Source organism: Schistocerca nitens, unplaced genomic scaffold, assembly GCF_023898315.1.
Source record: "Schistocerca nitens isolate TAMUIC-IGC-003100 unplaced genomic scaffold, iqSchNite1.1 HiC_scaffold_366, whole genome shotgun sequence".
In the NCBI taxonomy this organism is placed as follows: Eukaryota; Metazoa; Arthropoda; class Insecta; order Orthoptera; family Acrididae; genus Schistocerca; species Schistocerca nitens.
The window spans coordinates 300,262-326,861 of NW_026045900.1; the positions used below are offsets into that span (position 1 = coordinate 300,262).

General features: G+C 51.2%; 62 non-coding genes across 62 annotated transcripts; 30 read left to right on the plus strand and 32 right to left on the minus strand.

Moving 5' to 3' along the window:
* The first annotated feature begins 49 nt into the window (after positions 1-49).
* Trnad-guc (transfer RNA aspartic acid (anticodon GUC)) lies at positions 50-121 on the plus strand. The gene has a single exon. It is a non-coding gene; the product is annotated as a tRNA-Asp (tRNA).
* A 222-nt stretch (positions 122-343) lies between these two features.
* Trnam-cau (transfer RNA methionine (anticodon CAU)) lies at positions 344-415 on the minus strand. Its single transcript has one exon. It is a non-coding gene; the product is annotated as a tRNA-Met (tRNA).
* Positions 416-701: 286 nt separating this feature from the next.
* Trnar-acg (transfer RNA arginine (anticodon ACG)) lies at positions 702-774 on the minus strand. The gene has a single exon. It is a non-coding gene; the product is annotated as a tRNA-Arg (tRNA).
* Positions 775-1,152: 378 nt separating this feature from the next.
* Trnai-uau (transfer RNA isoleucine (anticodon UAU)) lies at positions 1,153-1,244 on the plus strand. The gene is given in 2 exon segments: positions 1,153-1,190; positions 1,209-1,244. It is a non-coding gene; the product is annotated as a tRNA-Ile (tRNA).
* A 107-nt stretch (positions 1,245-1,351) lies between these two features.
* On the plus strand, positions 1,352-1,423 carry Trnad-guc (transfer RNA aspartic acid (anticodon GUC)). The gene has a single exon. It is a non-coding gene; the product is annotated as a tRNA-Asp (tRNA).
* A 222-nt stretch (positions 1,424-1,645) lies between these two features.
* Positions 1,646-1,717, minus strand: Trnam-cau (transfer RNA methionine (anticodon CAU)). The gene has a single exon. It is a non-coding gene; the product is annotated as a tRNA-Met (tRNA).
* Positions 1,718-2,003: 286 nt separating this feature from the next.
* Trnar-acg (transfer RNA arginine (anticodon ACG)) lies at positions 2,004-2,076 on the minus strand. Its single transcript has one exon. It is a non-coding gene; the product is annotated as a tRNA-Arg (tRNA).
* A 378-nt stretch (positions 2,077-2,454) lies between these two features.
* On the plus strand, positions 2,455-2,546 carry Trnai-uau (transfer RNA isoleucine (anticodon UAU)). The gene is given in 2 exon segments: positions 2,455-2,492; positions 2,511-2,546. It is a non-coding gene; the product is annotated as a tRNA-Ile (tRNA).
* Positions 2,547-2,653: 107 nt separating this feature from the next.
* Trnad-guc (transfer RNA aspartic acid (anticodon GUC)) lies at positions 2,654-2,725 on the plus strand. The gene has a single exon. It is a non-coding gene; the product is annotated as a tRNA-Asp (tRNA).
* Positions 2,726-2,947: 222 nt separating this feature from the next.
* Trnam-cau (transfer RNA methionine (anticodon CAU)) lies at positions 2,948-3,019 on the minus strand. Its single transcript has one exon. It is a non-coding gene; the product is annotated as a tRNA-Met (tRNA).
* A 287-nt stretch (positions 3,020-3,306) lies between these two features.
* On the minus strand, positions 3,307-3,379 carry Trnar-acg (transfer RNA arginine (anticodon ACG)). The gene has a single exon. It is a non-coding gene; the product is annotated as a tRNA-Arg (tRNA).
* Positions 3,380-3,757: 378 nt separating this feature from the next.
* Trnai-uau (transfer RNA isoleucine (anticodon UAU)) lies at positions 3,758-3,849 on the plus strand. Its single transcript is given in 2 exon segments — positions 3,758-3,795; positions 3,814-3,849. It is a non-coding gene; the product is annotated as a tRNA-Ile (tRNA).
* A 107-nt stretch (positions 3,850-3,956) lies between these two features.
* Trnad-guc (transfer RNA aspartic acid (anticodon GUC)) lies at positions 3,957-4,028 on the plus strand. Its single transcript has one exon. It is a non-coding gene; the product is annotated as a tRNA-Asp (tRNA).
* Positions 4,029-4,250: 222 nt separating this feature from the next.
* On the minus strand, positions 4,251-4,322 carry Trnam-cau (transfer RNA methionine (anticodon CAU)). Its single transcript has one exon. It is a non-coding gene; the product is annotated as a tRNA-Met (tRNA).
* Positions 4,323-4,608: 286 nt separating this feature from the next.
* On the minus strand, positions 4,609-4,681 carry Trnar-acg (transfer RNA arginine (anticodon ACG)). The gene has a single exon. It is a non-coding gene; the product is annotated as a tRNA-Arg (tRNA).
* Positions 4,682-5,059: 378 nt separating this feature from the next.
* Positions 5,060-5,151, plus strand: Trnai-uau (transfer RNA isoleucine (anticodon UAU)). The gene is given in 2 exon segments: positions 5,060-5,097; positions 5,116-5,151. It is a non-coding gene; the product is annotated as a tRNA-Ile (tRNA).
* Positions 5,152-5,258: 107 nt separating this feature from the next.
* On the plus strand, positions 5,259-5,330 carry Trnad-guc (transfer RNA aspartic acid (anticodon GUC)). Its single transcript has one exon. It is a non-coding gene; the product is annotated as a tRNA-Asp (tRNA).
* Positions 5,331-5,552: 222 nt separating this feature from the next.
* On the minus strand, positions 5,553-5,624 carry Trnam-cau (transfer RNA methionine (anticodon CAU)). The gene has a single exon. It is a non-coding gene; the product is annotated as a tRNA-Met (tRNA).
* A 286-nt stretch (positions 5,625-5,910) lies between these two features.
* Trnar-acg (transfer RNA arginine (anticodon ACG)) lies at positions 5,911-5,983 on the minus strand. The gene has a single exon. It is a non-coding gene; the product is annotated as a tRNA-Arg (tRNA).
* A 378-nt stretch (positions 5,984-6,361) lies between these two features.
* On the plus strand, positions 6,362-6,453 carry Trnai-uau (transfer RNA isoleucine (anticodon UAU)). Its single transcript is given in 2 exon segments — positions 6,362-6,399; positions 6,418-6,453. It is a non-coding gene; the product is annotated as a tRNA-Ile (tRNA).
* A 107-nt stretch (positions 6,454-6,560) lies between these two features.
* On the plus strand, positions 6,561-6,632 carry Trnad-guc (transfer RNA aspartic acid (anticodon GUC)). Its single transcript has one exon. It is a non-coding gene; the product is annotated as a tRNA-Asp (tRNA).
* Positions 6,633-6,854: 222 nt separating this feature from the next.
* On the minus strand, positions 6,855-6,926 carry Trnam-cau (transfer RNA methionine (anticodon CAU)). Its single transcript has one exon. It is a non-coding gene; the product is annotated as a tRNA-Met (tRNA).
* Positions 6,927-7,212: 286 nt separating this feature from the next.
* On the minus strand, positions 7,213-7,285 carry Trnar-acg (transfer RNA arginine (anticodon ACG)). Its single transcript has one exon. It is a non-coding gene; the product is annotated as a tRNA-Arg (tRNA).
* Positions 7,286-7,663: 378 nt separating this feature from the next.
* Trnai-uau (transfer RNA isoleucine (anticodon UAU)) lies at positions 7,664-7,755 on the plus strand. The gene is given in 2 exon segments: positions 7,664-7,701; positions 7,720-7,755. It is a non-coding gene; the product is annotated as a tRNA-Ile (tRNA).
* A 107-nt stretch (positions 7,756-7,862) lies between these two features.
* On the plus strand, positions 7,863-7,934 carry Trnad-guc (transfer RNA aspartic acid (anticodon GUC)). Its single transcript has one exon. It is a non-coding gene; the product is annotated as a tRNA-Asp (tRNA).
* A 222-nt stretch (positions 7,935-8,156) lies between these two features.
* On the minus strand, positions 8,157-8,228 carry Trnam-cau (transfer RNA methionine (anticodon CAU)). Its single transcript has one exon. It is a non-coding gene; the product is annotated as a tRNA-Met (tRNA).
* Positions 8,229-8,514: 286 nt separating this feature from the next.
* Trnar-acg (transfer RNA arginine (anticodon ACG)) lies at positions 8,515-8,587 on the minus strand. Its single transcript has one exon. It is a non-coding gene; the product is annotated as a tRNA-Arg (tRNA).
* A 378-nt stretch (positions 8,588-8,965) lies between these two features.
* Trnai-uau (transfer RNA isoleucine (anticodon UAU)) lies at positions 8,966-9,057 on the plus strand. The gene is given in 2 exon segments: positions 8,966-9,003; positions 9,022-9,057. It is a non-coding gene; the product is annotated as a tRNA-Ile (tRNA).
* A 107-nt stretch (positions 9,058-9,164) lies between these two features.
* Trnad-guc (transfer RNA aspartic acid (anticodon GUC)) lies at positions 9,165-9,236 on the plus strand. The gene has a single exon. It is a non-coding gene; the product is annotated as a tRNA-Asp (tRNA).
* Positions 9,237-9,458: 222 nt separating this feature from the next.
* Positions 9,459-9,530, minus strand: Trnam-cau (transfer RNA methionine (anticodon CAU)). The gene has a single exon. It is a non-coding gene; the product is annotated as a tRNA-Met (tRNA).
* Positions 9,531-9,816: 286 nt separating this feature from the next.
* Positions 9,817-9,889, minus strand: Trnar-acg (transfer RNA arginine (anticodon ACG)). Its single transcript has one exon. It is a non-coding gene; the product is annotated as a tRNA-Arg (tRNA).
* Positions 9,890-16,360: 6,471 nt separating this feature from the next.
* Positions 16,361-16,432, plus strand: Trnad-guc (transfer RNA aspartic acid (anticodon GUC)). Its single transcript has one exon. It is a non-coding gene; the product is annotated as a tRNA-Asp (tRNA).
* Positions 16,433-16,654: 222 nt separating this feature from the next.
* Positions 16,655-16,726, minus strand: Trnam-cau (transfer RNA methionine (anticodon CAU)). Its single transcript has one exon. It is a non-coding gene; the product is annotated as a tRNA-Met (tRNA).
* A 286-nt stretch (positions 16,727-17,012) lies between these two features.
* Positions 17,013-17,085, minus strand: Trnar-acg (transfer RNA arginine (anticodon ACG)). Its single transcript has one exon. It is a non-coding gene; the product is annotated as a tRNA-Arg (tRNA).
* Positions 17,086-17,463: 378 nt separating this feature from the next.
* Positions 17,464-17,555, plus strand: Trnai-uau (transfer RNA isoleucine (anticodon UAU)). Its single transcript is given in 2 exon segments — positions 17,464-17,501; positions 17,520-17,555. It is a non-coding gene; the product is annotated as a tRNA-Ile (tRNA).
* Positions 17,556-17,662: 107 nt separating this feature from the next.
* On the plus strand, positions 17,663-17,734 carry Trnad-guc (transfer RNA aspartic acid (anticodon GUC)). Its single transcript has one exon. It is a non-coding gene; the product is annotated as a tRNA-Asp (tRNA).
* A 222-nt stretch (positions 17,735-17,956) lies between these two features.
* Positions 17,957-18,028, minus strand: Trnam-cau (transfer RNA methionine (anticodon CAU)). Its single transcript has one exon. It is a non-coding gene; the product is annotated as a tRNA-Met (tRNA).
* A 286-nt stretch (positions 18,029-18,314) lies between these two features.
* Positions 18,315-18,387, minus strand: Trnar-acg (transfer RNA arginine (anticodon ACG)). Its single transcript has one exon. It is a non-coding gene; the product is annotated as a tRNA-Arg (tRNA).
* Positions 18,388-18,765: 378 nt separating this feature from the next.
* Trnai-uau (transfer RNA isoleucine (anticodon UAU)) lies at positions 18,766-18,857 on the plus strand. The gene is given in 2 exon segments: positions 18,766-18,803; positions 18,822-18,857. It is a non-coding gene; the product is annotated as a tRNA-Ile (tRNA).
* A 107-nt stretch (positions 18,858-18,964) lies between these two features.
* On the plus strand, positions 18,965-19,036 carry Trnad-guc (transfer RNA aspartic acid (anticodon GUC)). The gene has a single exon. It is a non-coding gene; the product is annotated as a tRNA-Asp (tRNA).
* Positions 19,037-19,258: 222 nt separating this feature from the next.
* Positions 19,259-19,330, minus strand: Trnam-cau (transfer RNA methionine (anticodon CAU)). The gene has a single exon. It is a non-coding gene; the product is annotated as a tRNA-Met (tRNA).
* Positions 19,331-19,616: 286 nt separating this feature from the next.
* Trnar-acg (transfer RNA arginine (anticodon ACG)) lies at positions 19,617-19,689 on the minus strand. The gene has a single exon. It is a non-coding gene; the product is annotated as a tRNA-Arg (tRNA).
* Positions 19,690-20,067: 378 nt separating this feature from the next.
* On the plus strand, positions 20,068-20,159 carry Trnai-uau (transfer RNA isoleucine (anticodon UAU)). The gene is given in 2 exon segments: positions 20,068-20,105; positions 20,124-20,159. It is a non-coding gene; the product is annotated as a tRNA-Ile (tRNA).
* A 107-nt stretch (positions 20,160-20,266) lies between these two features.
* Trnad-guc (transfer RNA aspartic acid (anticodon GUC)) lies at positions 20,267-20,338 on the plus strand. The gene has a single exon. It is a non-coding gene; the product is annotated as a tRNA-Asp (tRNA).
* Positions 20,339-20,560: 222 nt separating this feature from the next.
* On the minus strand, positions 20,561-20,632 carry Trnam-cau (transfer RNA methionine (anticodon CAU)). Its single transcript has one exon. It is a non-coding gene; the product is annotated as a tRNA-Met (tRNA).
* A 286-nt stretch (positions 20,633-20,918) lies between these two features.
* On the minus strand, positions 20,919-20,991 carry Trnar-acg (transfer RNA arginine (anticodon ACG)). The gene has a single exon. It is a non-coding gene; the product is annotated as a tRNA-Arg (tRNA).
* A 378-nt stretch (positions 20,992-21,369) lies between these two features.
* Trnai-uau (transfer RNA isoleucine (anticodon UAU)) lies at positions 21,370-21,461 on the plus strand. The gene is given in 2 exon segments: positions 21,370-21,407; positions 21,426-21,461. It is a non-coding gene; the product is annotated as a tRNA-Ile (tRNA).
* A 107-nt stretch (positions 21,462-21,568) lies between these two features.
* Positions 21,569-21,640, plus strand: Trnad-guc (transfer RNA aspartic acid (anticodon GUC)). Its single transcript has one exon. It is a non-coding gene; the product is annotated as a tRNA-Asp (tRNA).
* A 222-nt stretch (positions 21,641-21,862) lies between these two features.
* Positions 21,863-21,934, minus strand: Trnam-cau (transfer RNA methionine (anticodon CAU)). The gene has a single exon. It is a non-coding gene; the product is annotated as a tRNA-Met (tRNA).
* A 286-nt stretch (positions 21,935-22,220) lies between these two features.
* Positions 22,221-22,293, minus strand: Trnar-acg (transfer RNA arginine (anticodon ACG)). Its single transcript has one exon. It is a non-coding gene; the product is annotated as a tRNA-Arg (tRNA).
* A 378-nt stretch (positions 22,294-22,671) lies between these two features.
* On the plus strand, positions 22,672-22,763 carry Trnai-uau (transfer RNA isoleucine (anticodon UAU)). Its single transcript is given in 2 exon segments — positions 22,672-22,709; positions 22,728-22,763. It is a non-coding gene; the product is annotated as a tRNA-Ile (tRNA).
* A 107-nt stretch (positions 22,764-22,870) lies between these two features.
* Positions 22,871-22,942, plus strand: Trnad-guc (transfer RNA aspartic acid (anticodon GUC)). The gene has a single exon. It is a non-coding gene; the product is annotated as a tRNA-Asp (tRNA).
* A 222-nt stretch (positions 22,943-23,164) lies between these two features.
* Positions 23,165-23,236, minus strand: Trnam-cau (transfer RNA methionine (anticodon CAU)). The gene has a single exon. It is a non-coding gene; the product is annotated as a tRNA-Met (tRNA).
* Positions 23,237-23,522: 286 nt separating this feature from the next.
* Trnar-acg (transfer RNA arginine (anticodon ACG)) lies at positions 23,523-23,595 on the minus strand. Its single transcript has one exon. It is a non-coding gene; the product is annotated as a tRNA-Arg (tRNA).
* A 378-nt stretch (positions 23,596-23,973) lies between these two features.
* On the plus strand, positions 23,974-24,065 carry Trnai-uau (transfer RNA isoleucine (anticodon UAU)). Its single transcript is given in 2 exon segments — positions 23,974-24,011; positions 24,030-24,065. It is a non-coding gene; the product is annotated as a tRNA-Ile (tRNA).
* A 107-nt stretch (positions 24,066-24,172) lies between these two features.
* On the plus strand, positions 24,173-24,244 carry Trnad-guc (transfer RNA aspartic acid (anticodon GUC)). Its single transcript has one exon. It is a non-coding gene; the product is annotated as a tRNA-Asp (tRNA).
* A 222-nt stretch (positions 24,245-24,466) lies between these two features.
* Positions 24,467-24,538, minus strand: Trnam-cau (transfer RNA methionine (anticodon CAU)). The gene has a single exon. It is a non-coding gene; the product is annotated as a tRNA-Met (tRNA).
* A 286-nt stretch (positions 24,539-24,824) lies between these two features.
* Positions 24,825-24,897, minus strand: Trnar-acg (transfer RNA arginine (anticodon ACG)). The gene has a single exon. It is a non-coding gene; the product is annotated as a tRNA-Arg (tRNA).
* A 378-nt stretch (positions 24,898-25,275) lies between these two features.
* Trnai-uau (transfer RNA isoleucine (anticodon UAU)) lies at positions 25,276-25,367 on the plus strand. The gene is given in 2 exon segments: positions 25,276-25,313; positions 25,332-25,367. It is a non-coding gene; the product is annotated as a tRNA-Ile (tRNA).
* A 107-nt stretch (positions 25,368-25,474) lies between these two features.
* Trnad-guc (transfer RNA aspartic acid (anticodon GUC)) lies at positions 25,475-25,546 on the plus strand. The gene has a single exon. It is a non-coding gene; the product is annotated as a tRNA-Asp (tRNA).
* A 222-nt stretch (positions 25,547-25,768) lies between these two features.
* Trnam-cau (transfer RNA methionine (anticodon CAU)) lies at positions 25,769-25,840 on the minus strand. Its single transcript has one exon. It is a non-coding gene; the product is annotated as a tRNA-Met (tRNA).
* A 286-nt stretch (positions 25,841-26,126) lies between these two features.
* On the minus strand, positions 26,127-26,199 carry Trnar-acg (transfer RNA arginine (anticodon ACG)). Its single transcript has one exon. It is a non-coding gene; the product is annotated as a tRNA-Arg (tRNA).
* Positions 26,200-26,600: the final 401 nt, after the last annotated feature.

A 26,600-nucleotide genomic window follows, 5' to 3' on the forward strand; every position in this document is an offset into this window, starting at 1 on the left:
TCAGCTATGTCAGCAAGATTAATGTGTATTATGTGCGCTAGTTGCGTCTTCCTCGGTAGTATAGTGGTTAGTATCCCCGCCTGTCACGCGGGAGACCGGGGTTCGATTCCCCGCCGGGGAGACGCGATTTTTATCTCACAAACCTGCTCGAGTGGTGCGCGTGTGGGACGGAAGAGCATTAACTTGCTGCAAAATCTTAAAAAATGATGCATCTTAGGAAGTAGTTCTCGCATTCTTCACACTTCAGAATTACTGGGTTTGCTTTTGAGGCTGAATCAATGCCCCCAGCCGACTCTCTAGGCGTAATAATCGAGCCCGACACAATCAGGAAAAGAAATAATTTCAGCAGAGCGTGGTTTCGATCCACGGACCTCTGGGTTATGGGCCCAGCACGCTTCCACTGCGCCACTCTGCTGTGTGGGGGTATACTGGCTCTTCGTCACATCACGTGGGACACTTGGGCAGTGTTGTCTGCGTCGCTTTCACACGCCTACATTTGATTGCGTACATCTCCTACAGCTCTCAGCTTGACTTGTCTCGACTTTGCTCGACTGACGCTACGCTGACGCTTGCACGCAGCGATATTTACCACGATCGCCTCGACATGCAGCTGCGAGATGCACAGGAGTAACAAAGCACTGCACGATGCGGCGACATACGAAATCCACTGCCCAGCTACGCGTTGGCAACTAACAAAATGCCGACCCTGCCAGGATTCGAACCTGGAATCTTCTGATCCGTAGTCAGACGCGTTATCCGTTGCGCCACAGGGCCAGTGGCAGCATTCCTCGCTACAAGGCAAGTGCAATTCGCTAAGAAACGTGTTCTCCAGGGCTCATCAAGCTCCCAAGGAAGGCACCACTCGTCCAGCTGCGTGGTCGCGGTGCGCCTGCAGAGCTTGGAGCTTGCCACACATCTGCGCTCGCTGTTCGACAGGTAGCACGAGGCAAGGCGCGCGTTTTTCTGCATTTTTTCGATGACGAGAGGCGGTTGATGTGCATGTAAGCGTAGCATATCAAACACGAATAGCACGAAGCGTTCGTACTTAGGTGCCAAAGTCGCAGTATGGCCGCAGGTGGCGATCATATGTTTTTGTAGCCACCACTGGTTTGCAGCAATGCGAATATGGCTAACTGAGAGCGTTTTGCTGTAGCCCCAGTGGCGCAATTGGTTAGCGCACGGTACTTATAAGGCAGTAGCCGTGAGCAATGCCGGGGTTGTGAGTTCGAGCCTCACCTGGGGCATACTTTTATTTCGTAGCAGCTGTCTCTGACAGCATCAGGAGGCTACATTTCAGATGTATCAGCTATGTCAGCAAGATTAATGTGTATTATGTGCGCTAGTTGCGTCTTCCTCGGTAGTATAGTGGTTAGTATCCCCGCCTGTCACGCGGGAGACCGGGGTTCGATTCCCCGCCGGGGAGACGCGATTTTTATCTCACAAACCTGCTCGAGTGGTGCGCGTGTGGGACGGAAGAGCATTAACTTGCTGCAAAATCTTAAAAAATGATGCATCTTAGGAAGTAGTTCTCGCATTCTTCACACTTCAGAATTACTGGGTTTGCTTTTGAGGCTGAATCAATGCCCCCAGCCGACTCTCTAGGCGTAATAATCGAGCCCGACACAATCAGGAAAAGAAATAATTTTAGCAGAGCGTGGTTTCGATCCACGGACCTCTGGGTTATGGGCCCAGCACGCTTCCACTGCGCCACTCTGCTGTGTGGGGGTATACTGGCTCTTCGTCACATCACGTGGGACACTTGGGCAGTGTTGTCTGCGTCGCTTTCACACGCCTACATTTGATTGCGTACATCTCCTACAGCTCTCAGCTTGACTTGTCTCGACTTTGCTCGACTGACGCTACGCTGACGCTTGCACGCAGCGATATTTACCACGATCGCCTCGACATGCAGCTGCGAGATGCACAGGAGTAACAAAGCACTGCACGATGCGGCGACATACGAAATCCACTGCCCAGCTACGCGTTGGCAACTAACAAAATGCCGACCCTGCCAGGATTCGAACCTGGAATCTTCTGATCCGTAGTCAGACGCGTTATCCGTTGCGCCACAGGGCCAGTGGCAGCATTCCTCGCTACAAGGCAAGTGCAATTCGCTAAGAAACGTGTTCTCCAGGGCTCATCAAGCTCCCAAGGAAGGCACCACTCGTCCAGCTGCGTGGTCGCGGTGCGCCTGCAGAGCTTGGAGCTTGCCACACATCTGCGCTCGCTGTTCGACAGGTAGCACGAGGCAAGGCGCGCGTTTTTCTGCATTTTTTCGATGACGAGAGGCGGTTGATGTGCATGTAAGCGTAGCATATCAAACACGAATAGCACGAAGCGTTCGTACTTAGGTGCCAAAGTCGCAGTATGGCCGCAGGTGGCGATCATATGTTTTTGTAGCCACCACTGGTTTGCAGCAATGCGAATATGGCTAACTGAGAGCGTTTTGCTGTAGCCCCAGTGGCGCAATTGGTTAGCGCACGGTACTTATAAGGCAGTAGCCGTGAGCAATGCCGGGGTTGTGAGTTCGAGCCTCACCTGGGGCATACTTTTATTTCGTAGCAGCTGTCTCTGACAGCATCAGGAGGCTACATTTCAGATGTATCAGCTATGTCAGCAAGATTAATGTGTATTATGTGCGCTAGTTGCGTCTTCCTCGGTAGTATAGTGGTTAGTATCCCCGCCTGTCACGCGGGAGACCGGGGTTCGATTCCCCGCCGGGGAGACGCGATTTTTATCTCACAAACCTGCTCGAGTGGTGCGCGTGTGGGACGGAAGAGCATTAACTTGCTGCAAAATCTTAAAAAATGATGCATCTTAGGAAGTAGTTCTCGCATTCTTCACACTTCAGAATTACTGGGTTTGCTTTTGAGGCTGAATCAATGCCCCCAGCCGACTCTCTAGGCGTAATAATCGAGCCCGACACAATCAGGAAAAGAAATAATTTTAGCAGAGCGTGGTTTCGATCCACGGACCTCTGGGTTATGGGCCCAGCACGCTTCCACTGCGCCACTCTGCTGTGTGGGGGTATACTGGCTCTTCGTCACATCACGTGGGACACTTGGGCAGTGTTGTCTGCGTCGCTTTCACACGCCTACATTTGATTGCGTACATCTCCTACAGCTCTCAGCTTGACTTGTCTCGACTTTTGCTCGACTGACGCTACGCTGACGCTTGCACGCAGCGATATTTACCACGATCGCCTCGACATGCAGCTGCGAGATGCACAGGAGTAACAAAGCACTGCACGATGCGGCGACATACGAAATCCACTGCCCAGCTACGCGTTGGCAACTAACAAAATGCCGACCCTGCCAGGATTCGAACCTGGAATCTTCTGATCCGTAGTCAGACGCGTTATCCGTTGCGCCACAGGGCCAGTGGCAGCATTCCTCGCTACAAGGCAAGTGCAATTCGCTAAGAAACGTGTTCTCCAGGGCTCATCAAGCTCCCAAGGAAGGCACCACTCGTCCAGCTGCGTGGTCGCGGTGCGCCTGCAGAGCTTGGAGCTTGCCACACATCTGCGCTCGCTGTTCGACAGGTAGCACGAGGCAAGGCGCGCGTTTTTCTGCATTTTTTCGATGACGAGAGGCGGTTGATGTGCATGTAAGCGTAGCATATCAAACACGAATAGCACGAAGCGTTCGTACTTAGGTGCCAAAGTCGCAGTATGGCCGCAGGTGGCGATCATATGTTTTTGTAGCCACCACTGGTTTGCAGCAATGCGAATATGGCTAACTGAGAGCGTTTTGCTGTAGCCCCAGTGGCGCAATTGGTTAGCGCACGGTACTTATAAGGCAGTAGCCGTGAGCAATGCCGGGGTTGTGAGTTCGAGCCTCACCTGGGGCATACTTTTATTTCGTAGCAGCTGTCTCTGACAGCATCAGGAGGCTACATTTCAGATGTATCAGCTATGTCAGCAAGATTAATGTGTATTATGTGCGCTAGTTGCGTCTTCCTCGGTAGTATAGTGGTTAGTATCCCCGCCTGTCACGCGGGAGACCGGGGTTCGATTCCCCGCCGGGGAGACGCGATTTTTATCTCACAAACCTGCTCGAGTGGTGCGCGTGTGGGACGGAAGAGCATTAACTTGCTGCAAAATCTTAAAAAATGATGCATCTTAGGAAGTAGTTCTCGCATTCTTCACACTTCAGAATTACTGGGTTTGCTTTTGAGGCTGAATCAATGCCCCCAGCCGACTCTCTAGGCGTAATAATCGAGCCCGACACAATCAGGAAAAGAAATAATTTTAGCAGAGCGTGGTTTCGATCCACGGACCTCTGGGTTATGGGCCCAGCACGCTTCCACTGCGCCACTCTGCTGTGTGGGGGTATACTGGCTCTTCGTCACATCACGTGGGACACTTGGGCAGTGTTGTCTGCGTCGCTTTCACACGCCTACATTTGATTGCGTACATCTCCTACAGCTCTCAGCTTGACTTGTCTCGACTTTGCTCGACTGACGCTACGCTGACGCTTGCACGCAGCGATATTTACCACGATCGCCTCGACATGCAGCTGCGAGATGCACAGGAGTAACAAAGCACTGCACGATGCGGCGACATACGAAATCCACTGCCCAGCTACGCGTTGGCAACTAACAAAATGCCGACCCTGCCAGGATTCGAACCTGGAATCTTCTGATCCGTAGTCAGACGCGTTATCCGTTGCGCCACAGGGCCAGTGGCAGCATTCCTCGCTACAAGGCAAGTGCAATTCGCTAAGAAACGTGTTCTCCAGGGCTCATCAAGCTCCCAAGGAAGGCACCACTCGTCCAGCTGCGTGGTCGCGGTGCGCCTGCAGAGCTTGGAGCTTGCCACACATCTGCGCTCGCTGTTCGACAGGTAGCACGAGGCAAGGCGCGCGTTTTTCTGCATTTTTTCGATGACGAGAGGCGGTTGATGTGCATGTAAGCGTAGCATATCAAACACGAATAGCACGAAGCGTTCGTACTTAGGTGCCAAAGTCGCAGTATGGCCGCAGGTGGCGATCATATGTTTTTGTAGCCACCACTGGTTTGCAGCAATGCGAATATGGCTAACTGAGAGCGTTTTGCTGTAGCCCCAGTGGCGCAATTGGTTAGCGCACGGTACTTATAAGGCAGTAGCCGTGAGCAATGCCGGGGTTGTGAGTTCGAGCCTCACCTGGGGCATACTTTTATTTCGTAGCAGCTGTCTCTGACAGCATCAGGAGGCTACATTTCAGATGTATCAGCTATGTCAGCAAGATTAATGTGTATTATGTGCGCTAGTTGCGTCTTCCTCGGTAGTATAGTGGTTAGTATCCCCGCCTGTCACGCGGGAGACCGGGGTTCGATTCCCCGCCGGGGAGACGCGATTTTTATCTCACAAACCTGCTCGAGTGGTGCGCGTGTGGGACGGAAGAGCATTAACTTGCTGCAAAATCTTAAAAAATGATGCATCTTAGGAAGTAGTTCTCGCATTCTTCACACTTCAGAATTACTGGGTTTGCTTTTGAGGCTGAATCAATGCCCCCAGCCGACTCTCTAGGCGTAATAATCGAGCCCGACACAATCAGGAAAAGAAATAATTTTAGCAGAGCGTGGTTTCGATCCACGGACCTCTGGGTTATGGGCCCAGCACGCTTCCACTGCGCCACTCTGCTGTGTGGGGGTATACTGGCTCTTCGTCACATCACGTGGGACACTTGGGCAGTGTTGTCTGCGTCGCTTTCACACGCCTACATTTGATTGCGTACATCTCCTACAGCTCTCAGCTTGACTTGTCTCGACTTTGCTCGACTGACGCTACGCTGACGCTTGCACGCAGCGATATTTACCACGATCGCCTCGACATGCAGCTGCGAGATGCACAGGAGTAACAAAGCACTGCACGATGCGGCGACATACGAAATCCACTGCCCAGCTACGCGTTGGCAACTAACAAAATGCCGACCCTGCCAGGATTCGAACCTGGAATCTTCTGATCCGTAGTCAGACGCGTTATCCGTTGCGCCACAGGGCCAGTGGCAGCATTCCTCGCTACAAGGCAAGTGCAATTCGCTAAGAAACGTGTTCTCCAGGGCTCATCAAGCTCCCAAGGAAGGCACCACTCGTCCAGCTGCGTGGTCGCGGTGCGCCTGCAGAGCTTGGAGCTTGCCACACATCTGCGCTCGCTGTTCGACAGGTAGCACGAGGCAAGGCGCGCGTTTTTCTGCATTTTTTCGATGACGAGAGGCGGTTGATGTGCATGTAAGCGTAGCATATCAAACACGAATAGCACGAAGCGTTCGTACTTAGGTGCCAAAGTCGCAGTATGGCCGCAGGTGGCGATCATATGTTTTTGTAGCCACCACTGGTTTGCAGCAATGCGAATATGGCTAACTGAGAGCGTTTTGCTGTAGCCCCAGTGGCGCAATTGGTTAGCGCACGGTACTTATAAGGCAGTAGCCGTGAGCAATGCCGGGGTTGTGAGTTCGAGCCTCACCTGGGGCATACTTTTATTTCGTAGCAGCTGTCTCTGACAGCATCAGGAGGCTACATTTCAGATGTATCAGCTATGTCAGCAAGATTAATGTGTATTATGTGCGCTAGTTGCGTCTTCCTCGGTAGTATAGTGGTTAGTATCCCCGCCTGTCACGCGGGAGACCGGGGTTCGATTCCCCGCCGGGGAGACGCGATTTTTATCTCACAAACCTGCTCGAGTGGTGCGCGTGTGGGACGGAAGAGCATTAACTTGCTGCAAAATCTTAAAAAATGATGCATCTTAGGAAGTAGTTCTCGCATTCTTCACACTTCAGAATTACTGGGTTTGCTTTTGAGGCTGAATCAATGCCCCCAGCCGACTCTCTAGGCGTAATAATCGAGCCCGACACAATCAGGAAAAGAAATAATTTTAGCAGAGCGTGGTTTCGATCCACGGACCTCTGGGTTATGGGCCCAGCACGCTTCCACTGCGCCACTCTGCTGTGTGGGGGTATACTGGCTCTTCGTCACATCACGTGGGACACTTGGGCAGTGTTGTCTGCGTCGCTTTCACACGCCTACATTTGATTGCGTACATCTCCTACAGCTCTCAGCTTGACTTGTCTCGACTTTGCTCGACTGACGCTACGCTGACGCTTGCACGCAGCGATATTTACCACGATCGCCTCGACATGCAGCTGCGAGATGCACAGGAGTAACAAAGCACTGCACGATGCGGCGACATACGAAATCCACTGCCCAGCTACGCGTTGGCAACTAACAAAATGCCGACCCTGCCAGGATTCGAACCTGGAATCTTCTGATCCGTAGTCAGACGCGTTATCCGTTGCGCCACAGGGCCAGTGGCAGCATTCCTCGCTACAAGGCAAGTGCAATTCGCTAAGAAACGTGTTCTCCAGGGCTCATCAAGCTCCCAAGGAAGGCACCACTCGTCCAGCTGCGTGGTCGCGGTGCGCCTGCAGAGCTTGGAGCTTGCCACACATCTGCGCTCGCTGTTCGACAGGTAGCACGAGGCAAGGCGCGCGTTTTTCTGCATTTTTTCGATGACGAGAGGCGGTTGATGTGCATGTAAGCGTAGCATATCAAACACGAATAGCACGAAGCGTTCGTACTTAGGTGCCAAAGTCGCAGTATGGCCGCAGGTGGCGATCATATGTTTTTGTAGCCACCACTGGTTTGCAGCAATGCGAATATGGCTAACTGAGAGCGTTTTGCTGTAGCCCCAGTGGCGCAATTGGTTAGCGCACGGTACTTATAAGGCAGTAGCCGTGAGCAATGCCGGGGTTGTGAGTTCGAGCCTCACCTGGGGCATACTTTTATTTCGTAGCAGCTGTCTCTGACAGCATCAGGAGGCTACATTTCAGATGTATCAGCTATGTCAGCAAGATTAATGTGTATTATGTGCGCTAGTTGCGTCTTCCTCGGTAGTATAGTGGTTAGTATCCCCGCCTGTCACGCGGGAGACCGGGGTTCGATTCCCCGCCGGGGAGACGCGATTTTTATCTCACAAACCTGCTCGAGTGGTGCGCGTGTGGGACGGAAGAGCATTAACTTGCTGCAAAATCTTAAAAAATGATGCATCTTAGGAAGTAGTTCTCGCATTCTTCACACTTCAGAATTACTGGGTTTGCTTTTGAGGCTGAATCAATGCCCCCAGCCGACTCTCTAGGCGTAATAATCGAGCCCGACACAATCAGGAAAAGAAATAATTTTAGCAGAGCGTGGTTTCGATCCACGGACCTCTGGGTTATGGGCCCAGCACGCTTCCACTGCGCCACTCTGCTGTGTGGGGGTATACTGGCTCTTCGTCACATCACGTGGGACACTTGGGCAGTGTTGTCTGCGTCGCTTTCACACGCCTACATTTGATTGCGTACATCTCCTACAGCTCTCAGCTTGACTTGTCTCGACTTTGCTCGACTGACGCTACGCTGACGCTTGCACGCAGCGATATTTACCACGATCGCCTCGACATGCAGCTGCGAGATGCACAGGAGTAACAAAGCACTGCACGATGCGGCGACATACGAAATCCACTGCCCAGCTACGCGTTGGCAACTAACAAAATGCCGACCCTGCCAGGATTCGAACCTGGAATCTTCTGATCCGTAGTCAGACGCGTTATCCGTTGCGCCACAGGGCCAGTGGCAGCATTTCTCGCTACAAGGCAAGTGCAATTCGCTAAGAAACGTGTTCTCCAGGGCTCATCAAGCTCCCAAGGAAGGCACCACTCGTCCAGCTGCGTGGTCGCGGTGCGCCTGCAGAGCTTGGAGCTTGCCACACATCTGCGCTCGCTGTTCGACAGGTAGCACGAGGCAAGGCGCGCGTTTTTCTGCATTTTTTCGATGACGAGAGGCGGTTGATGTGCATGTAAGCGTAGCATATCAAACACGAATAGCACGAAGCGTTCGTACTTAGGTGCCAAAGTCGCAGTATGGCCGCAGGTGGCGATCATATGTTTTTGTAGCCACCACTGGTTTGCAGCAATGCGAATATGGCTAACTGAGAGCGTTTTGCTGTAGCCCCAGTGGCGCAATTGGTTAGCGCACGGTACTTATAAGGCAGTAGCCGTGAGCAATGCCGGGGTTGTGAGTTCGAGCCTCACCTGGGGCATACTTTTATTTCGTAGCAGCTGTCTCTGACAGCATCAGGAGGCTACATTTCAGATGTATCAGCTATGTCAGCAAGATTAATGTGTATTATGTGCGCTAGTTGCGTCTTCCTCGGTAGTATAGTGGTTAGTATCCCCGCCTGTCACGCGGGAGACCGGGGTTCGATTCCCCGCCGGGGAGACGCGATTTTTATCTCACAAACCTGCTCGAGTGGTGCGCGTGTGGGACGGAAGAGCATTAACTTGCTGCAAAATCTTAAAAAATGATGCATCTTAGGAAGTAGTTCTCGCATTCTTCACACTTCAGAATTACTGGGTTTGCTTTTGAGGCTGAATCAATGCCCCCAGCCGACTCTCTAGGCGTAATAATCGAGCCCGACACAATCAGGAAAAGAAATAATTTTAGCAGAGCGTGGTTTCGATCCACGGACCTCTGGGTTATGGGCCCAGCACGCTTCCACTGCGCCACTCTGCTGTGTGGGGGTATACTGGCTCTTCGTCACATCACGTGGGACACTTGGGCAGTGTTGTCTGCGTCGCTTTCACACGCCTACATTTGATTGCGTACATCTCCTACAGCTCTCAGCTTGACTTGTCTCGACTTTGCTCGACTGACGCTACGCTGACGCTTGCACGCAGCGATATTTACCACGATCGCCTCGACATGCAGCTGCGAGATGCACAGGAGTAACAAAGCACTGCACGATGCGGCGACATACGAAATCCACTGCCCAGCTACGCGTTGGCAACTAACAAAATGCCGACCCTGCCAGGATTCGAACCTGGAATCTTCTGATCCGTAGTCAGACGCGTTATCCGTTGCGCCACAGGGCCAGTGGCAGCATTCCTCGCTACAAGGCAAGTGCAATTCGCTAAGAAACGTGTTCTCCAGGGCTCATCAAGCTCCCAAGGAAGGCACCACTCGTCCAGCTGCGTGGTCGCGGTGCGCCTGCAGAGCTTGGAGCTTGCCACACATCTGCGCTCGCTGTTCGACAGGTAGCACGAGGCAAGGCGCGCGTTTTTCTGCATTTTTTCGATGACGAGAGGCGGTTGATGTGCATGTAAGCGTAGCATATCAAACACGAATAGCACGAAGCGTTCGTACTTAGGTGCCAAAGTCGCAGTATGGCCGCAGGTGGCGATCATATGTTTTTGTAGCCACCACTGGTTTGCAGCAATGCGAATATGGCTAACTGAGAGCGTTTTGCTGTAGCCCCAGTGGCAGTTCCGCCGCGGCCGCGGCCGTGTGCAGACGTGCGGTTGTGGTCGCTTCGCCTGTGCTTAAGGGCGCACGCAGCTGTTGGTACTGTAAGTACTCCTTCAAGAAAGTGATGGAAGATGAGTTGAGACGTTACACGCTACGATTTGGATTTCCGTATGGATTTGCACGACCACAGGTTCACGAACTCGTTGACTGGTTTTACGATCGATTGGGACTGCGAGATGACGAAGTTCTTGGGTTTTCGTATGATTTTCTTGCGAACGCTGTTTATGTAAAATTGATTAGTGACGATCCTTGCGTTCGTATTATGACCCTCACGGAGGGCACAGCGGATTTTGTGAATTCTAAAGGCGAAATTTGTAAAGTATCCGTTAGTCATGCTGGACTAGGGCTACGAACCGTCCGTATATTTAATCTGCCTTTCGAAGTTAGCTTCGATAGAATTCGGCAAGCGTTGTCTCCCTACGGTAATGTCTTACAAATTCATGCCGAACAATGGAGGGGTTACAAACATTTCAATGTTGATAACGGCGTTCGGAATGCGAAAATTGATTTGACGAAGCACATCCCGTCCAACATTTTGGTGCAGGGTTTTCGGGCGCTGGTGATGTACGAAGGACAACCGCGAACTTGCGTAATTTGTGGTTCTACGGACCATTTAAAATCTGCTTGTCCCCGTGTCCGGGCGGGTCGCCGAGGAATGCAACATCGTCTTACACCTCTCGATGGGCACGATGGCAATCGGTTGTCTTACGCGCAGACATTGATGGAGTCGCCTACGACACACCCGACGCTCCACCAACCGGCTGCGGTGACCCCAGACGCCGGTGCGGTCATTGTAAACAACTCTGCGGCAACCCCCGAATGTCCCGTTCGTAGTGATGTCGCCGATATCGACAGCCACGCTGTACACCTGCAGGTTTCCCCGACTGTCGGCCTTCGTGCCGACCATGCAGGACCGACTCCCGTCCCTACTCCAACTACGTCCGTCGAGCTGAAGCAGTTGTCGGATGGTGGCGACAGGTCGCGCGTTTCTTGCCCCCCTGACGTGGCACCCCCCACACCCCTCCCTCTCGGCGGTGACCTATCTGAGGAAGGCTCTACACACAGTCTCTTGACGGACGTCCAAACCGTTTCTGACGGCGACGCACCTCCCCCGAGAACCGGGAAATCTAAGCGGTCGGCACGAAAGCAGAGTGAGGAGGAGATCCGCACTCTGGAAAAGAAATTGCAGCGCACTATAAAGCAGATCCGAAAAGACGGCAGTGAACGCGGCGGCACAGATGAAATGGGTTCCGTCGCGCGCCACGTGGGGGAGGCCGATATGGAGATGCATGTCGACCGTCCGCGTTCTGAGCTGATGGATACTGGCCATCAGCATACGCCAGCTGACAAGTCTTGGGCAGACGAAAGTGAATAAACCGGACCCTTTCTATCCCCACTATGCAAGATTATAAACTTGCCACAGTTAATTTAAATAGGATCGCATCCGATGTCAAACTTAAATGCTTGACCGACTATCTATATGCCGCCGATATAGATATAGTTTTCTTCCAAGAAGTTGTGTCACCCAAGGTTGGAGAAATACCTGGGTATGATGCCATATTAAATCTTGGCACTGAGGCGGGCACTGCGATTTTATTTAAAGCTGGCATCGCTTATGAACCTACAGCGCTTTTAGACACGGGACGCGGCATTGCCGCCCAATTCCAGGATTTGCTTCTCCTGAACGTGTACGCCCCGACAGGATCCGCTGGCAGAAGGGACAGAAGTGATTTTTTTAGGGCTGAAGTTGTGCCCTTATTGACAAACGTGCGTCTGAAGCTCATCCTGGGTGGGGATTTCAACTGCGTTTTACGCAAAGAAGATCAAAGTCCGAATTTTAATTTTTGTCCCGAGCTACTAATGTTAACAGATGGACTGCATTTACAAGATAGTTGGTGTCATCTTCGACCACACACGATGGGCTATACCTATGTAAGTGCTGCTTCTTCTAGCCGTCTGGATAGGTTTTATGTTTCTCAAGATCTTTTACATACCATTCGTGATTGTGAACTCTGGCCGCTCAGTTTCAGTGACCACTCCGCATACCATATAACGATTCGGAATGTGCGACAGCAGACCTTTTTGGGACGCGGCACGTGGCAGCTGAATGTCTCGCTGTTAGATGAAGCGGAGTTACGGCGTTGCCTCGTTGACACCTGGCAGCAGTGCCTCCAGAGGCAAGCTCGGTATAGGGAGCGCGTTCTTTGGTGGACGGAGCTTGTTAAGCCGCGGATTAAGAAATGTATTTACCAGTTTGCCAGGACCAGGGCTTATTGGAGGAAACGGTCTCTAGAATTTTATTTCCTCGGTTTACGCCAGCTGTACAGCGATCCCTCTGCTTTGTCCGACAACCTGATCCGCATCAAGCGTATCAAAGCAAAAATTACTGCTTTAGTTCGTGAAGCTCTTGTTGGCAATCGGGTACGATCGCGCTCTTCTGATGACGTCGCCCACGAGTCCGCATCGTTATTCCATCTCATACGGGAAACCAAACGTGGTAAACAAAAAATTATTGCTCATCTGAAGGATGCTGGCGGGAATCTGTACAATGAGCAGGGTGCTATCAAGACGCATGTTTTCAATTATTTTCGACAACATTATTCCGAGTCAGATACCGATCTATCGGCGGGGGACGATTTTTTAAACGACATCGCCTCCACGGTCGATCAGGATGATAACGCTGCTCTCTTGGCCAATGTCACAAACTCTGAAGTTAAGTCCATCCTTGCGTGCGCTGCCAAGAACAAAGCCGCCGGCTTAGACGGCTTGCCGGTCGAATTTTATTCACGGTTTTGGGATGTGATCGGCGACGAATTGACCGCCATGTATAACGACCTGTTATCGCGTCCTGCCTTCCCCCCGCAGTTCACGGAAGGAATGGTTGTCCTGGTTCCCAAAACATCCAATCCGACTATGTTAAATGACTTTCGGCCAATTACGTTGCTTAACTCCGATTTTAAGATCTTGACTAGGATTATAAATACCAGGCTTAAAGTACTTCTTGGCAAAGTACTTGGCCCTTATCAGACGAGTGCAGTCAGTGGTCGATCGATGTTAAATGCCCTGTGTGAATATCGCGACCTGACTTATTTAACTTGGATTACCAACACTGATTTGGCGTTATTGTTTCTCGACTTTGATAAGGCGTTTGATAGAGTTAATCACGGCTTTCTATTGCGCACAATGAGTCAGATGGGATTCAACCAGCGTTTTCGGCAGCTTATTCAGAAATGTATCTGCGGAACGTCTTCACGCGTGAAGGTTAACGGCCAGTTAACCGCCCCCGTGCCCATACGACAGGCAGTGCGACAAGGGTGCCCCCTTTCTATGACGTTATTCTCGATCGCTATAGAGCCACTTCTTAAAAAGTTTTACGTAACTTTACACGGGTTGCAAACGTTAAACACAAAAACGGTCTGCCACGCCTATGCCGACGATATCAGTGTGCTTATTACTAACACCGAAGAGCTGGGGTCAGTTCGTCGGATTGTCCATCAGTACTCTGTCGCTTGTGGCGCTAGACTTAATGAGCGAAAGTCCAAAATTATGCCGTTAGGTCGCAACCCCCACTCCATCGGTATTTCTTGGTTGGACAAGACCGAAGACCTGTGGCATCTCGGCCTGGTTATATCACCGAACCCCCAGGCCATGCTCCACGTGAATTGGGAACGCAAGCTTACCATCTTACGTGCGGTGATCAAAGAACATAACATGCGGTCTTTAGACCGGATGCAGAGGGCACAGTTTATTAATAGTTACGTTTTCAGTAAGCTCTATCACACTGCCGCTGTTTTACCAATCCCGACAGCCATTGCGAAAAAAATTTTAGCACTTGCTTGCTGGTATGTCTGGCGAGGGAACATCTCTAAAGTTTCCTTTAAAGCTACCTCGTTACTTCGTTCCCGAGGTGGCTTAGGCGTCAAAGACGTTGAATCCCAATGTGTGGCGACTTTTTTAACTCGTACTTCCCGCATACTACACAGTAACCCAAATAGTCTCACGGAACGGCTTTTCAACACCTTACGTCCAAAGGATTTGTCTGCGCCAACGTCTGTGGGACACATTCATCCTGAACTTGGCTATATCCGGCGGTATTATGTGGAGCTCAGCTATGTTCAGGACAACCCGCATCCGTTCAACACGGCGGCGACCTATCGTGCTCTTACTAAACGGCAGCTGGATAACCCAATTGAGAAGAAATATTTAGGCAAAAACTGGAGAAATGTATGGAAGAACATTGGTTATCCGCTCCTTCGCTCCAGAGTTCGATCTGTTTGGTATGACGCTGTCAATGAGGTGATTCCCACTGGCGAGAAATTGCACAAAATCAAGCTGCGGCCCACCCCGTTTTGTGAGAAGTGTAACTTAGTGGAAACGCTGCCGCATCTCTTCCACTGCCGGGATCAAACACAAATATGGCAGTGGACACGAAAGAAACTCGCTGTCATTAATAGGACGTCGGATTCTTCCATTCAACTTTATGACGCGCTCCAACCAGACTGGCAGCTTTATCCTCAATCTAAGAATAATAGTTATGTCTGGCTCATGGGCCAGTTCGTCTATTACATGCTCGTCCATAAAACGCCAACGCTACACGATTATCAGATGTACCTCATCGAAGAGTACTATGCGATTAAGAAATTGCGACAGTATCAAGACCAGTTTCAAAATTTTCTCACTATTGCTTTACGTGATGGCAGAATTTAAGTTTACGGATCCATTGGACGGATTTTTTTTTTTTTTTTTTTTTTTTTTTTTTTTTCACTAATTTGTTATACTGTTATTGTTTCCATGGATATGGTCTGCTCCGCACCATCAGCTGTGGGTGATTTGCATCATGGGTCAAACGGCGGTACTGCGTGCACAGTGCACTCGGCCTCGAACATTTAATTGTTTTTTTGGAGTTCCTTTTCATTTTCAATGACAGCACTTTACTTTTGGTTCCGCAGAGCGACACCCAGAAGAGGCTCCTCATTTGTTTACTTTCATTTCGCATTATTTTTCATCGAAGCTGCATGCAGATTTAGTACGAACCAGGAGTTTTCCAGCAGCTTCTATTCCTCCTATCAAGAGGCTTTACAATACGGGAAATGGTTGTTTGGCATGTCCCTGCTCTATGGTGTCACCACGTTACCAGCGCGCATCTTCCAATGCATGGCATGCTCAGGGTTTTGAGAAGCAGCAATACACACTCACCCATCGGGAAACCGAATGCACAATACTTATCAACGACATGGAAACTGGGAAAATTATTTCTACGAGAAGACCAACTTTGAGTACCTGCTGTGCTGGATTTCATACTGTGCTGCGTAATCCTCCGGCCAGACATGGATTTCATTTTAACATTCTGTTATATTTATAAAAACAATGGAACTCACATGACGCCCCATTACAAATTAAACAAAATGTAATAATAAATATAGAACTATAAATTCACATCACAAAACGATGCAAATGGGTGCAGGGTATGGCGGTGACATCGTGGCCAGGCCTCAGGATTGCGACCCCTGCCCACCTTGCCGCCGGCTGCCTAGCACTCACGTGCATCACATAAAAAAAAAAAATTAAAAAAAAAATTAAAAAAAGAAAAAAAGGTGAATAAAAAAAGAAAAAAAGAAAAAAATACAAAAAAAATAAAAAACATAACAAAAAAGTGGTTAAGGCGTCTGAAAAAAAAGTGGTTAAGGCGTCTGAAAAAATTCCAAAAAAAAAAAAAATAACCAAAAAAAAAAAAAAAAAAAGTTGGGAGAGCGTTAGACTGAAGATCTAAAGGTCCCTGGTTCGATCCCGGGTAAAAAAAAAAAAAAAAAAAAAAAAAAAATAAAAAAAAAAAAAAAAAAAAAAAGTGGCGCAATTGGTTAGCGCACGGTACTTATAAGGCAGTAGCCGTGAGCAATGCCGGGGTTGTGAGTTCGAGCCTCACCTGGGGCATACTTTTATTTCGTAGCAGCTGTCTCTGACAGCATCAGGAGGCTACATTTCAGATGTATCAGCTATGTCAGCAAGATTAATGTGTATTATGTGCGCTAGTTGCGTCTTCCTCGGTAGTATAGTGGTTAGTATCCCCGCCTGTCACGCGGGAGACCGGGGTTCGATTCCCCGCCGGGGAGACGCGATTTTTATCTCACAAACCTGCTCGAGTGGTGCGCGTGTGGGACGGAAGAGCATTAACTTGCTGCAAAATCTTAAAAAATGATGCATCTTAGGAAGTAGTTCTCGCATTCTTCACACTTCAGAATTACTGGGTTTGCTTTTGAGGCTGAATCAATGCCCCCAGCCGACTCTCTAGGCGTAATAATCGAGCCCGACACAATCAGGAAAAGAAATAATTTTAGCAGAGCGTGGTTTCGATCCACGGACCTCTGGGTTATGGGCCCAGCACGCTTCCACTGCGCCACTCTGCTGTGTGGGGGTATACTGGCTCTTCGTCACATCACGTGGGACACTTGGGCAGTGTTGTCTGCGTCGCTTTCACACGCCTACATTTGATTGCGTACATCTCCTACAGCTCTCAGCTTGACTTGTCTCGACTTTGCTCGACTGACGCTACGCTGACGCTTGCACGCAGCGATATTTACCACGATCGCCTCGACATGCAGCTGCGAGATGCACAGGAGTAACAAAGCACTGCACGATGCGGCGACATACGAAATCCACTGCCCAGCTACGCGTTGGCAACTAACAAAATGCCGACCCTGCCAGGATTCGAACCTGGAATCTTCTGATCCGTAGTCAGACGCGTTATCCGTTGCGCCACAGGGCCAGTGGCAGCATTTCTCGCTACAAGGCAAGTGCAATTCGCTAAGAAACGTGTTCTCCAGGGCTCATCAAGCTCCCAAGGAAGGCACCACTCGTCCAGCTGCGTGGTCGCGGTGCGCCTGCAGAGCTTGGAGCTTGCCACACATCTGCGCTCGCTGTTCGACAGGTAGCACGAGGCAAGGCGCGCGTTTTTCTGCATTTTTTCGATGACGAGAGGCGGTTGATGTGCATGTAAGCGTAGCATATCAAACACGAATAGCACGAAGCGTTCGTACTTAGGTGCCAAAGTCGCAGTATGGCCGCAGGTGGCGATCATATGTTTTTGTAGCCACCACTGGTTTGCAGCAATGCGAATATGGCTAACTGAGAGCGTTTTGCTGTAGCCCCAGTGGCGCAATTGGTTAGCGCACGGTACTTATAAGGCAGTAGCCGTGAGCAATGCCGGGGTTGTGAGTTCGAGCCTCACCTGGGGCATACTTTTATTTCGTAGCAGCTGTCTCTGACAGCATCAGGAGGCTACATTTCAGATGTATCAGCTATGTCAGCAAGATTAATGTGTATTATGTGCGCTAGTTGCGTCTTCCTCGGTAGTATAGTGGTTAGTATCCCCGCCTGTCACGCGGGAGACCGGGGTTCGATTCCCCGCCGGGGAGACGCGATTTTTATCTCACAAACCTGCTCGAGTGGTGCGCGTGTGGGACGGAAGAGCATTAACTTGCTGCAAAATCTTAAAAAATGATGCATCTTAGGAAGTAGTTCTCGCATTCTTCACACTTCAGAATTACTGGGTTTGCTTTTGAGGCTGAATCAATGCCCCCAGCCGACTCTCTAGGCGTAATAATCGAGCCCGACACAATCAGGAAAAGAAATAATTTTAGCAGAGCGTGGTTTCGATCCACGGACCTCTGGGTTATGGGCCCAGCACGCTTCCACTGCGCCACTCTGCTGTGTGGGGGTATACTGGCTCTTCGTCACATCACGTGGGACACTTGGGCAGTGTTGTCTGCGTCGCTTTCACACGCCTACATTTGATTGCGTACATCTCCTACAGCTCTCAGCTTGACTTGTCTCGACTTTGCTCGACTGACGCTACGCTGACGCTTGCACGCAGCGATATTTACCACGATCGCCTCGACATGCAGCTGCGAGATGCACAGGAGTAACAAAGCACTGCACGATGCGGCGACATACGAAATCCACTGCCCAGCTACGCGTTGGCAACTAACAAAATGCCGACCCTGCCAGGATTCGAACCTGGAATCTTCTGATCCGTAGTCAGACGCGTTATCCGTTGCGCCACAGGGCCAGTGGCAGCATTCCTCGCTACAAGGCAAGTGCAATTCGCTAAGAAACGTGTTCTCCAGGGCTCATCAAGCTCCCAAGGAAGGCACCACTCGTCCAGCTGCGTGGTCGCGGTGCGCCTGCAGAGCTTGGAGCTTGCCACACATCTGCGCTCGCTGTTCGACAGGTAGCACGAGGCAAGGCGCGCGTTTTTCTGCATTTTTTCGATGACGAGAGGCGGTTGATGTGCATGTAAGCGTAGCATATCAAACACGAATAGCACGAAGCGTTCGTACTTAGGTGCCAAAGTCGCAGTATGGCCGCAGGTGGCGATCATATGTTTTTGTAGCCACCACTGGTTTGCAGCAATGCGAATATGGCTAACTGAGAGCGTTTTGCTGTAGCCCCAGTGGCGCAATTGGTTAGCGCACGGTACTTATAAGGCAGTAGCCGTGAGCAATGCCGGGGTTGTGAGTTCGAGCCTCACCTGGGGCATACTTTTATTTCGTAGCAGCTGTCTCTGACAGCATCAGGAGGCTACATTTCAGATGTATCAGCTATGTCAGCAAGATTAATGTGTATTATGTGCGCTAGTTGCGTCTTCCTCGGTAGTATAGTGGTTAGTATCCCCGCCTGTCACGCGGGAGACCGGGGTTCGATTCCCCGCCGGGGAGACGCGATTTTTATCTCACAAACCTGCTCGAGTGGTGCGCGTGTGGGACGGAAGAGCATTAACTTGCTGCAAAATCTTAAAAAATGATGCATCTTAGGAAGTAGTTCTCGCATTCTTCACACTTCAGAATTACTGGGTTTGCTTTTGAGGCTGAATCAATGCCCCCAGCCGACTCTCTAGGCGTAATAATCGAGCCCGACACAATCAGGAAAAGAAATAATTTTAGCAGAGCGTGGTTTCGATCCACGGACCTCTGGGTTATGGGCCCAGCACGCTTCCACTGCGCCACTCTGCTGTGTGGGGGTATACTGGCTCTTCGTCACATCACGTGGGACACTTGGGCAGTGTTGTCTGCGTCGCTTTCACACGCCTACATTTGATTGCGTACATCTCCTACAGCTCTCAGCTTGACTTGTCTCGACTTTGCTCGACTGACGCTACGCTGACGCTTGCACGCAGCGATATTTACCACGATCGCCTCGACATGCAGCTGCGAGATGCACAGGAGTAACAAAGCACTGCACGATGCGGCGACATACGAAATCCACTGCCCAGCTACGCGTTGGCAACTAACAAAATGCCGACCCTGCCAGGATTCGAACCTGGAATCTTCTGATCCGTAGTCAGACGCGTTATCCGTTGCGCCACAGGGCCAGTGGCAGCATTCCTCGCTACAAGGCAAGTGCAATTCGCTAAGAAACGTGTTCTCCAGGGCTCATCAAGCTCCCAAGGAAGGCACCACTCGTCCAGCTGCGTGGTCGCGGTGCGCCTGCAGAGCTTGGAGCTTGCCACACATCTGCGCTCGCTGTTCGACAGGTAGCACGAGGCAAGGCGCGCGTTTTTCTGCATTTTTTCGATGACGAGAGGCGGTTGATGTGCATGTAAGCGTAGCATATCAAACACGAATAGCACGAAGCGTTCGTACTTAGGTGCCAAAGTCGCAGTATGGCCGCAGGTGGCGATCATATGTTTTTGTAGCCACCACTGGTTTGCAGCAATGCGAATATGGCTAACTGAGAGCGTTTTGCTGTAGCCCCAGTGGCGCAATTGGTTAGCGCACGGTACTTATAAGGCAGTAGCCGTGAGCAATGCCGGGGTTGTGAGTTCGAGCCTCACCTGGGGCATACTTTTATTTCGTAGCAGCTGTCTCTGACAGCATCAGGAGGCTACATTTCAGATGTATCAGCTATGTCAGCAAGATTAATGTGTATTATGTGCGCTAGTTGCGTCTTCCTCGGTAGTATAGTGGTTAGTATCCCCGCCTGTCACGCGGGAGACCGGGGTTCGATTCCCCGCCGGGGAGACGCGATTTTTATCTCACAAACCTGCTCGAGTGGTGCGCGTGTGGGACGGAAGAGCATTAACTTGCTGCAAAATCTTAAAAAATGATGCATCTTAGGAAGTAGTTCTCGCATTCTTCACACTTCAGAATTACTGGGTTTGCTTTTGAGGCTGAATCAATGCCCCCAGCCGACTCTCTAGGCGTAATAATCGAGCCCGACACAATCAGGAAAAGAAATAATTTTAGCAGAGCGTGGTTTCGATCCACGGACCTCTGGGTTATGGGCCCAGCACGCTTCCACTGCGCCACTCTGCTGTGTGGGGGTATACTGGCTCTTCGTCACATCACGTGGGACACTTGGGCAGTGTTGTCTGCGTCGCTTTCACACGCCTACATTTGATTGCGTACATCTCCTACAGCTCTCAGCTTGACTTGTCTCGACTTTGCTCGACTGACGCTACGCTGACGCTTGCACGCAGCGATATTTACCACGATCGCCTCGACATGCAGCTGCGAGATGCACAGGAGTAACAAAGCACTGCACGATGCGGCGACATACGAAATCCACTGCCCAGCTACGCGTTGGCAACTAACAAAATGCCGACCCTGCCAGGATTCGAACCTGGAATCTTCTGATCCGTAGTCAGACGCGTTATCCGTTGCGCCACAGGGCCAGTGGCAGCATTCCTCGCTACAAGGCAAGTGCAATTCGCTAAGAAACGTGTTCTCCAGGGCTCATCAAGCTCCCAAGGAAGGCACCACTCGTCCAGCTGCGTGGTCGCGGTGCGCCTGCAGAGCTTGGAGCTTGCCACACATCTGCGCTCGCTGTTCGACAGGTAGCACGAGGCAAGGCGCGCGTTTTTCTGCATTTTTTCGATGACGAGAGGCGGTTGATGTGCATGTAAGCGTAGCATATCAAACACGAATAGCACGAAGCGTTCGTACTTAGGTGCCAAAGTCGCAGTATGGCCGCAGGTGGCGATCATATGTTTTTGTAGCCACCACTGGTTTGCAGCAATGCGAATATGGCTAACTGAGAGCGTTTTGCTGTAGCCCCAGTGGCGCAATTGGTTAGCGCACGGTACTTATAAGGCAGTAGCCGTGAGCAATGCCGGGGTTGTGAGTTCGAGCCTCACCTGGGGCATACTTTTATTTCGTAGCAGCTGTCTCTGACAGCATCAGGAGGCTACATTTCAGATGTATCAGCTATGTCAGCAAGATTAATGTGTATTATGTGCGCTAGTTGCGTCTTCCTCGGTAGTATAGTGGTTAGTATCCCCGCCTGTCACGCGGGAGACCGGGGTTCGATTCCCCGCCGGGGAGACGCGATTTTTATCTCACAAACCTGCTCGAGTGGTGCGCGTGTGGGACGGAAGAGCATTAACTTGCTGCAAAATCTTAAAAAATGATGCATCTTAGGAAGTAGTTCTCGCATTCTTCACACTTCAGAATTACTGGGTTTGCTTTTGAGGCTGAATCAATGCCCCCAGCCGACTCTCTAGGCGTAATAATCGAGCCCGACACAATCAGGAAAAGAAATAATTTTAGCAGAGCGTGGTTTCGATCCACGGACCTCTGGGTTATGGGCCCAGCACGCTTCCACTGCGCCACTCTGCTGTGTGGGGGTATACTGGCTCTTCGTCACATCACGTGGGACACTTGGGCAGTGTTGTCTGCGTCGCTTTCACACGCCTACATTTGATTGCGTACATCTCCTACAGCTCTCAGCTTGACTTGTCTCGACTTTGCTCGACTGACGCTACGCTGACGCTTGCACGCAGCGATATTTACCACGATCGCCTCGACATGCAGCTGCGAGATGCACAGGAGTAACAAAGCACTGCACGATGCGGCGACATACGAAATCCACTGCCCAGCTACGCGTTGGCAACTAACAAAATGCCGACCCTGCCAGGATTCGAACCTGGAATCTTCTGATCCGTAGTCAGACGCGTTATCCGTTGCGCCACAGGGCCAGTGGCAGCATTCCTCGCTACAAGGCAAGTGCAATTCGCTAAGAAACGTGTTCTCCAGGGCTCATCAAGCTCCCAAGGAAGGCACCACTCGTCCAGCTGCGTGGTCGCGGTGCGCCTGCAGAGCTTGGAGCTTGCCACACATCTGCGCTCGCTGTTCGACAGGTAGCACGAGGCAAGGCGCGCGTTTTTCTGCATTTTTTCGATGACGAGAGGCGGTTGATGTGCATGTAAGCGTAGCATATCAAACACGAATAGCACGAAGCGTTCGTACTTAGGTGCCAAAGTCGCAGTATGGCCGCAGGTGGCGATCATATGTTTTTGTAGCCACCACTGGTTTGCAGCAATGCGAATATGGCTAACTGAGAGCGTTTTGCTGTAGCCCCAGTGGCGCAATTGGTTAGCGCACGGTACTTATAAGGCAGTAGCCGTGAGCAATGCCGGGGTTGTGAGTTCGAGCCTCACCTGGGGCATACTTTTATTTCGTAGCAGCTGTCTCTGACAGCATCAGGAGGCTACATTTCAGATGTATCAGCTATGTCAGCAAGATTAATGTGTATTATGTGCGCTAGTTGCGTCTTCCTCGGTAGTATAGTGGTTAGTATCCCCGCCTGTCACGCGGGAGACCGGGGTTCGATTCCCCGCCGGGGAGACGCGATTTTTATCTCACAAACCTGCTCGAGTGGTGCGCGTGTGGGACGGAAGAGCATTAACTTGCTGCAAAATCTTAAAAAATGATGCATCTTAGGAAGTAGTTCTCGCATTCTTCACACTTCAGAATTACTGGGTTTGCTTTTGAGGCTGAATCAATGCCCCCAGCCGACTCTCTAGGCGTAATAATCGAGCCCGACACAATCAGGAAAAGAAATAATTTTAGCAGAGCGTGGTTTCGATCCACGGACCTCTGGGTTATGGGCCCAGCACGCTTCCACTGCGCCACTCTGCTGTGTGGGGGTATACTGGCTCTTCGTCACATCACGTGGGACACTTGGGCAGTGTTGTCTGCGTCGCTTTCACACGCCTACATTTGATTGCGTACATCTCCTACAGCTCTCAGCTTGACTTGTCTCGACTTTGCTCGACTGACGCTACGCTGACGCTTGCACGCAGCGATATTTACCACGATCGCCTCGACATGCAGCTGCGAGATGCACAGGAGTAACAAAGCACTGCACGATGCGGCGACATACGAAATCCACTGCCCAGCTACGCGTTGGCAACTAACAAAATGCCGACCCTGCCAGGATTCGAACCTGGAATCTTCTGATCCGTAGTCAGACGCGTTATCCGTTGCGCCACAGGGCCAGTGGCAGCATTCCTCGCTACAAGGCAAGTGCAATTCGCTAAGAAACGTGTTCTCCAGGGCTCATCAAGCTCCCAAGGAAGGCACCACTCGTCCAGCTGCGTGGTCGCGGTGCGCCTGCAGAGCTTGGAGCTTGCCACACATCTGCGCTCGCTGTTCGACAGGTAGCACGAGGCAAGGCGCGCGTTTTTCTGCATTTTTTCGATGACGAGAGGCGGTTGATGTGCATGTAAGCGTAGCATATCAAACACGAATAGCACGAAGCGTTCGTACTTAGGTGCCAAAGTCGCAGTATGGCCGCAGGTGGCGATCATATGTTTTTGTAGCCACCACTGGTTTGCAGCAATGCGAATATGGCTAACTGAGAGCGTTTTGCTGTAGCCCCAGTGGCGCAATTGGTTAGCGCACGGTACTTATAAGGCAGTAGCCGTGAGCAATGCCGGGGTTGTGAGTTCGAGCCTCACCTGGGGCATACTTTTATTTCGTAGCAGCTGTCTCTGACAGCATCAGGAGGCTACATTTCAGATGTATCAGCTATGTCAGCAAGATTAATGTGTATTATGTGCGCTAGTTGCGTCTTCCTCGGTAGTATAGTGGTTAGTATCCCCGCCTGTCACGCGGGAGACCGGGGTTCGATTCCCCGCCGGGGAGACGCGATTTTTATCTCACAAACCTGCTCGAGTGGTGCGCGTGTGGGACGGAAGAGCATTAACTTGCTGCAAAATCTTAAAAAATGATGCATCTTAGGAAGTAGTTCTCGCATTCTTCACACTTCAGAATTACTGGGTTTGCTTTTGAGGCTGAATCAATGCCCCCAGCCGACTCTCTAGGCGTAATAATCGAGCCCGACACAATCAGGAAAAGAAATAATTTTAGCAGAGCGTGGTTTCGATCCACGGACCTCTGGGTTATGGGCCCAGCACGCTTCCACTGCGCCACTCTGCTGTGTGGGGGTATACTGGCTCTTCGTCACATCACGTGGGACACTTGGGCAGTGTTGTCTGCGTCGCTTTCACACGCCTACATTTGATTGCGTACATCTCCTACAGCTCTCAGCTTGACTTGTCTCGACTTTGCTCGACTGACGCTACGCTGACGCTTGCACGCAGCGATATTTACCACGATCGCCTCGACATGCAGCTGCGAGATGCACAGGAGTAACAAAGCACTGCACGATGCGGCGACATACGAAATCCACTGCCCAGCTACGCGTTGGCAACTAACAAAATGCCGACCCTGCCAGGATTCGAACCTGGAATCTTCTGATCCGTAGTCAGACGCGTTATCCGTTGCGCCACAGGGCCAGTGGCAGCATTCCTCGCTACAAGGCAAGTGCAATTCGCTAAGAAACGTGTTCTCCAGGGCTCATCAAGCTCCCAAGGAAGGCACCACTCGTCCAGCTGCGTGGTCGCGGTGCGCCTGCAGAGCTTGGAGCTTGCCACACATCTGCGCTCGCTGTTCGACAGGTAGCACGAGGCAAGGCGCGCGTTTTTCTGCATTTTTTCGATGACGAGAGGCGGTTGATGTGCATGTAAGCGTAGCATATCAAACACGAATAGCACGAAGCGTTCGTACTTAGGTGCCAAAGTCGCAGTATGGCCGCAGGTGGCGATCATATGTTTTTGTAGCCACCACTGGTTTGCAGCAATGCGAATATGGCTAACTGAGAGCGTTTTGCTGTAGCCCCAGTGGCGCAATTGGTTAGCGCACGGTACTTATAAGGCAGTAGCCGTGAGCAATGCCGGGGTTGTGAGTTCGAGCCTCACCTGGGGCATACTTTTATTTCGTAGCAGCTGTCTCTGACAGCATCAGGAGGCTACATTTCAGATGTATCAGCTATGTCAGCAAGATTAATGTGTATTATGTGCGCTAGTTGCGTCTTCCTCGGTAGTATAGTGGTTAGTATCCCCGCCTGTCACGCGGGAGACCGGGGTTCGATTCCCCGCCGGGGAGACGCGATTTTTATCTCACAAACCTGCTCGAGTGGTGCGCGTGTGGGACGGAAGAGCATTAACTTGCTGCAAAATCTTAAAAAATGATGCATCTTAGGAAGTAGTTCTCGCATTCTTCACACTTCAGAATTACTGGGTTTGCTTTTGAGGCTGAATCAATGCCCCCAGCCGACTCTCTAGGCGTAATAATCGAGCCCGACACAATCAGGAAAAGAAATAATTTTAGCAGAGCGTGGTTTCGATCCACGGACCTCTGGGTTATGGGCCCAGCACGCTTCCACTGCGCCACTCTGCTGTGTGGGGGTATACTGGCTCTTCGTCACATCACGTGGGACACTTGGGCAGTGTTGTCTGCGTCGCTTTCACACGCCTACATTTGATTGCGTACATCTCCTACAGCTCTCAGCTTGACTTGTCTCGACTTTGCTCGACTGACGCTACGCTGACGCTTGCACGCAGCGATATTTACCACGATCGCCTCGACATGCAGCTGCGAGATGCACAGGAGTAACAAAGCACTGCACGATGCGGCGACATACGAAATCCACTGCCCAGCTACGCGTTGGCAACTAACAAAATGCCGACCCTGCCAGGATTCGAACCTGGAATCTTCTGATCCGTAGTCAGACGCGTTATCCGTTGCGCCACAGGGCCAGTGGCAGCATTCCTCGCTACAAGGCAAGTGCAATTCGCTAAGAAACGTGTTCTCCAGGGCTCATCAAGCTCCCAAGGAAGGCACCACTCGTCCAGCTGCGTGGTCGCGGTGCGCCTGCAGAGCTTGGAGCTTGCCACACATCTGCGCTCGCTGTTCGACAGGTAGCACGAGGCAAGGCGCGCGTTTTTCTGCATTTTTTCGATGACGAGAGGCGGTTGATGTGCATGTAAGCGTAGCATATCAAACACGAATAGCACGAAGCGTTCGTACTTAGGTGCCAAAGTCGCAGTATGGCCGCAGGTGGCGATCATATGTTTTTGTAGCCACCACTGGTTTGCAGCAATGCGAATATGGCTAACTGAGAGCGTTTTGCTGTAGCCCCAGTGGCGCAATTGGTTAG